At 33.0% G+C, this 6,118-nt stretch overlaps 1 long non-coding RNA gene across 1 annotated transcript; it reads left to right on the forward strand.

Moving 5' to 3' along the window:
• Positions 1-3,568, forward strand: LOC125646380 (uncharacterized). Its single transcript, XR_007359698.2, has 3 exons — positions 1-435; positions 1,303-1,452; positions 3,159-3,568. It is a non-coding gene; the product is annotated as an uncharacterized LOC125646380 (long non-coding RNA).
• Positions 3,569-6,118: the final 2,550 nt, after the last annotated feature.

Here is a 6,118-nt window from a genome sequence, read left to right on the forward strand (position 1 = left end):
CCCATATTTACTAAAGTTCGTAGACGTAGACGTAAACGTACGATTTACGTCTGACTTAAGATTAGAGTTAGGTACTCGTGAAATGGTATTTACAAAACCGTTCGTAGCCGCAAACGTAACTTACGATGTACGATTGCACTTACGCGTGCGCAATGGCTATTTTCACTTCGAAGCGTAAAAAGTGTGAATTTGCTCATTTACTTTGACTTCCCTGCGCTACCGCAGCATTATGACGGAAAAGAACACAGAACTTTGTGAGAAAGCAACGAATTTCAACGTATACGTATGCCTGCCAACGGCATGTCGATCAACTGTACCGTTATTCAGTGTTGTTTACAAATCCAAATGGAAGGTTCATCAAATTTAACGCATTTGACTTGTGCATGGATCTGCGATGTTGTAGGTGTTCAAAAAGAAGTCGGCATGGACTGACAAGTAAGTTAAGTTGTTTGTGTAGTAATAACCTTAAATGTTTTACCACTGACTACTCGTCACTAGGCCCCTAAGTAATGTTAAATTGACTTCAAGGGGATTCAGTACATGACACACATGGTAAAATCACAGTCCCTTATTCATTTTGTTCTCAACCTATGTAGCTGCTATAATGCCTGGATCTTAATTTCTAAATAGTGAGCACATATACATATGTGTTAGTTATTTACAATTTGATATGTGCCCACTATTAACACATTAAGACACAAGCTCATTAGTGTACATGGTAACTTCAAACTTTTGACAATACCACAATTGAAATTCAAAATAAATTATTTATCCCATTTTTTTTAATTTCATGACTGGGACAACATCAAAGCAGTATCATAGCTACCTGTACACAAGTACGCACATGCTTTCACATCATTTCGCAAAAAGAAAAACAAGAATATTGGTGAAAAATGAATCTAAAATATACATTATATATACAGGCACTAATTCTAAAATGTGTGATTTGTACGTGCCCCTCTATTGCATGGTTATAAAATATGAAAATTATTATTGCTTTAACAATATATACTCTGGGCGAACAGGTAGATAGGGTGAATGGACTCGGTACCAGATGAGAACAGTTACAGTCTCTTTTAGCATCATTTTAATTATTGCTTGTGCACATCCATGTGCAAAACTTTCAGAAAATATTGTGAAACAAAATCGCATTCAAATACAGTTGTACAACTGTGTGAAGTCAGTGTTAATTTATTTAATGTAGAATAACATTGACTATATATTAATTGGAGATATTAGGTGTGATATACATGTAACATGCACTAGATATCCAAGTTAGCTGACCTCTGTTATTTTTCAAAGGGTCATAAAGGTGGTCAAGAAATAAATTGCCAACAGACAGCAGCATTCCTTGATTTAGATGCATTTCTCTTCATGTCCTCTCCTGAAAGATTTTCCATGACGCCTCAGGGTTAGGATTGGGATGCAAGATGTACAGTACATATATATGATGTAAGTATATCCACTGTTTGTACACATTTAATCATTTCTGTACTTACAAAGTTTTAAAACATCCAAAACAAATTATGGTACATGATGTAATGATTTTTGTAATGCATTGATGATTAAATCCTTAGGCAAAGATTTAAGAACATAAATTTATGAGTTTTTATGATCAAAGTTTGTCCATTTTGCAAGTTTCGTACCTGTCTGTCTAAGCATATCTTCACCTTTTTGGCAAGTAGAAATTTAACCAATCTAAGGACATACACTATGTTTCTTTGAAATTATTTTTTATCTCCTCGATATTAAAAATTCTTGCATGATTTCCAAAATAATAGCTGTAATTTTGTCACCAAAATTTTAAATCAACACTCAATAAAAATTGCTCTATATTATATATTTCTGATCAGTAATAACACATGTATTCAGTTATTTGAAACACCTTTTAATCTCAAAGCAAGCAAATGAATATATGTAATTTTGGTGATTAAATACTTATTATCTTGCAAGCCAATAATTCTTCTTTATATATTTCTTTACATTAAAAGCGGTTATCAAATGTACTTTTATTAGGTCACCTGAAATTACTCAGTAACCTATTGCAATTAGTTTTCATTCGTCGTGCGTTAACAATTGAACATTGTTAACTTCTTAATAACTACCAGTCCAATTCTTTTCAAATTTGGTATGAAGCATCATTGGGACAAGGGGGACCAATTTTCAAAAATCTTCTTATCAAGAAACACACATATATAAGAAAAATTAAATGCATAGTGATGTAGAGCAGGCAGGCCTCTACCAAAATTGTAAATTTTTTCTAGATTTCATAGTCCATGGAAGTAATGATACTTTTCCACTAGTATTCAGGTGACCGATAAGGCCTGTGGGCCTCTTGTTAGGTTCCTGTTTTTTTTTTTATTTTACTAAAGAAATATTTTTATTAGTCAGTAATACATATTCCTTTGCCATTGTGAGATTTTGAGAGATAAAAATGGTTGCCATCACTTTCACAGCAAATATGCCCCTTTAAATTTATACTGTTGTACTACCATGTATTATATGTCAGCCTGAGTAGCTTAGTGCAAAGGTACCAGGTTCAATACTCAATTTTGCTAAAGATTTTTCTCACCTTCTTTGCTACAGTAAAATCCCATTCATATACCTTACTGCAGTACATATCAGCTGATTTTACATTTTTACTTGCCACAACCAGGAACTATCAAAATATGTTAACTCTAGACTAATTAAACCTGATAATTTTGTAGAAAGAAAATAGAATGCAAGTGAATTGTACCTGAAATATCACAAAAAAATATCTTTTATCTATAAACGTGAATGACCTTAACTGAAACTTACCATTCTTGGTTAAAAAGTTTTTTTTTTCTGGTTTGGAAAGAAGCCAATTTCATTACAAGGGGAATGGTTAATGAAAAAATACTAAAGTTGACCTTGAGGTCATTTGAAATCTTTTTCTTAATATGGGCTCTTGGGTTATAAATCATTAAAATTAGAAATTGTAGGTGATACTTAATGATATCTTCCCAGATATGGTGTACGGTAGATAAATATAATGTAAATAAAATCAGCATTATCACAATTTTACAATTTATTTAACTAAAAATTATGTTGCATGTATTTTTCAAGCCTTATGAAATTTGATTGCATTGTAATGACAGTTGTTTATTTAAATCAATGTAATACTATTATTGTTCTAGGTCTATGGGTACATTGCTGTAATGGCCTGAAAAATCTTTTGCGAAACCGAGAAATGTTCATCTTCCATTGCCTTGATTGTGTAAAAGGACGAGCAGAGGAATGATTCAAAAATATATGACAGGATTGAGAATCTAACCCATGACCCGTAGTCTGGTACTCTACCCACTGATCAATCCATGCTGATGGTCCATCTGCTACATTTATGTCATCTTATATATTTATTTATTCATTTATATCATATGGACATTTAAAAATTGACAGTAAAATAAAAAAAGTTTGATATTCAGCAAAATAGAATTTGTTACAATACATGTTTAAGAAATTAAGTACATGTATATGCATTGTTATGCATACAATTACATGTATGTACATGTAATTATATTTGTTAATAGATAACTTTTTAGATGAATTTTCATGTTGTTATTGATATTGACATGTACATGTATTACTTCCATTTCTAGAATGATTTTAACATCTTGATATTAAAAAGATGACATAATAAAAAAATCTTAAATATTTGTCAACAAAGTTGTCTGGTGGGTTAAAATTTGTAAAGAGGAGCATTAGTACATATGTCGGTTTAATGTGAGAAGCCTTCAGAATGAACTTTTATCAGTGAGATTTTTATAAATTGGAGGGGGGATGGACTTCAACAAAATAATATGTATGTTGAAGGCATCATCCTTGGAGTTTGGTAATATACACTGCAAAGACTTTTACCTAGCTGATCACATATAAAGGTCAATTACATACAAATCATGAATGGTAGAAAGATTCATATATATGCATTATCAATGAAGGTTTGACTCCTGTAGGATTATAGTTAAAGGAAATGGCACTCTGAAAGATTGAAAGTCTACACATGACTACACTAGTAGGCATCACAATTGCTCTCTGAAACAAATTACACAAAATTGTATTCTTGGAATGAAATGCATATCTTTTTTTTTTAAAAAAGAAATATTTATTTAGAGGCTCATTTCCCTGTTGTGTAAGTTACAATGTAACAAATAGTTATTTGGACTACCACAAAGAAAAGATCACATATCTATAAGTAGAAATATTTTTCTATAGCTGTCAATCACCATGTATTCTTGTACACACAATGACTCTCTTCTTTTCAAATCTAAAACATTGCATGTTTGATTGCATATACAGTATAATCTGTCTAAACCGGCTATGTGTGGTTCCAAAGAAATTGGCCGGTTTGCACAGAGTCCGGAGTGCAGAATGTTGACAAGAATGAGAGTTGCTTCCCTTGTATTCACTATCTATGCATACGTATGTAATGATTGCTAACGTTGTAATATATCACAAAAGAATTCAAAATGTAAAAATATAAATGTCAGTGTTTTATTGTCGTGCTCATTTGAAAAAATTTCAATTTTTATTAAACAGTTTAAAATCTGGGAATTATTCGCGCAATTTTCTGTTGGTAAATTGTCGATTTCGTCTACATCATCGCAAGCTGCACTCTTTTACTTACCTGTGGCTTCCCTGGAGACACCCTTTGTGTACACCGCGTGTGATCGACCGAATACCGATAGGTTGGTCATCGTGGGGTGGCTGGTTTAAATGCGATAATTAGAGCTAATTACGAGCAGTTGGGACCTTGTGTACATCGAATACAATTGACCGCAACAATTAGGGTGGTGTATCATCGAGGGGCCGGTTTACACAGGATAATTAAAGTTAATTGATAGCAGTTGGGACCGTGTAAGCCGGCCGATATACAGAATACGCAGTATCCGGAGTACAGGGAATTATTAATAAAGGATTTGTTACAGAAATGTTAGGGACTATATTTTGTGGCCGGAATTGACAGAGCGCCGGAGTACTCAGAGGCCGGTTTGGACAAATTATACTGTATATACATTAATTCTACCATGTTTGGAAAATTAAAAAAAATGTATTTCCCTGAAAGATGCTAGACCTACCCTATATAATAAGATAAATGGCAAATATTCTTTTTTTTTTTTTAAATAACCTGCATGACTAAAATAAAAAGCTTCCCAATTATTTCTAAAGGCAAGGTTAGATCCACCCAGTCTGATTAAAATCAAATTTCGCACTTTGCTCGATATACGGACAGCGACTGTCCGTATATCGAGCGAAGTGAGAGGTTTGATTTTAAATCAGACTGAGATCCGCCACGAGGTAAATTAGATTGGGCTCAAAATTTAGAGAATTGTCACACAATTGCAGATGATCTCAAAGAAAACGATAATCTGAATAAATACAATTAATTTGTGTATTACTAACCAGCTTATATGCATCTAGAGGGTTTGTTAGGTCTTTACGCAAGAAATTATCGATAAAAATGACAAGTCGCCATTTGCTTTGTTTATTCTTAAAGTTACGATCAGCTTACGTGTACTAGTATAGCACACGTAGAGTTACCCTTATTTCTGACGTAAATCTACGTCTACGACTGTTAGTGAATACAGTCCCACACGTAAACGTACACTACGTCTAGATTTACGCTACGTTTACGTCTACGAACTTTAGTAAATATGGGCCCTGGACACGCTAGAGGTGGGATAAGGTGCCTAGGAGGAGTAAGCATCCCCTTTTTATTTTAATTGTGATAGAGTAAAAACAAATTAAAAAATAGTATGGTCATTTATTGACACTTTTTAATGAGCAAATTTAGAATATGCTATTGCAATGTCATAACCTTATTAACGATAGTCAAATTCTTCCAATCATTTCAACGAAATTCCAACATGAACAAGAGATGGTACTTCAAAATGTCTGAACCCCTCCCGCGTATATAAATCACTTTTTTTATGGCAAGTCAAAAATGCCTACAAAGATATAGACAAAGTTGAAATGCACTTTTGAATAAAGTACATACGTGTAAACTGGATCTTACTGGTATGCTCTTCTAAGCATACTTCCACATTTATAGGTGACATACAAAACATAAACATAGGGAAATAATAAGCTAGTTTTGAAT

The sequence above is a fragment of the Ostrea edulis genome, chromosome 6 (genome assembly GCF_947568905.1).
Source record: "Ostrea edulis chromosome 6, xbOstEdul1.1, whole genome shotgun sequence".
NCBI lineage: Eukaryota > Metazoa > Mollusca > Bivalvia > Ostreida > Ostreidae > Ostrea > Ostrea edulis.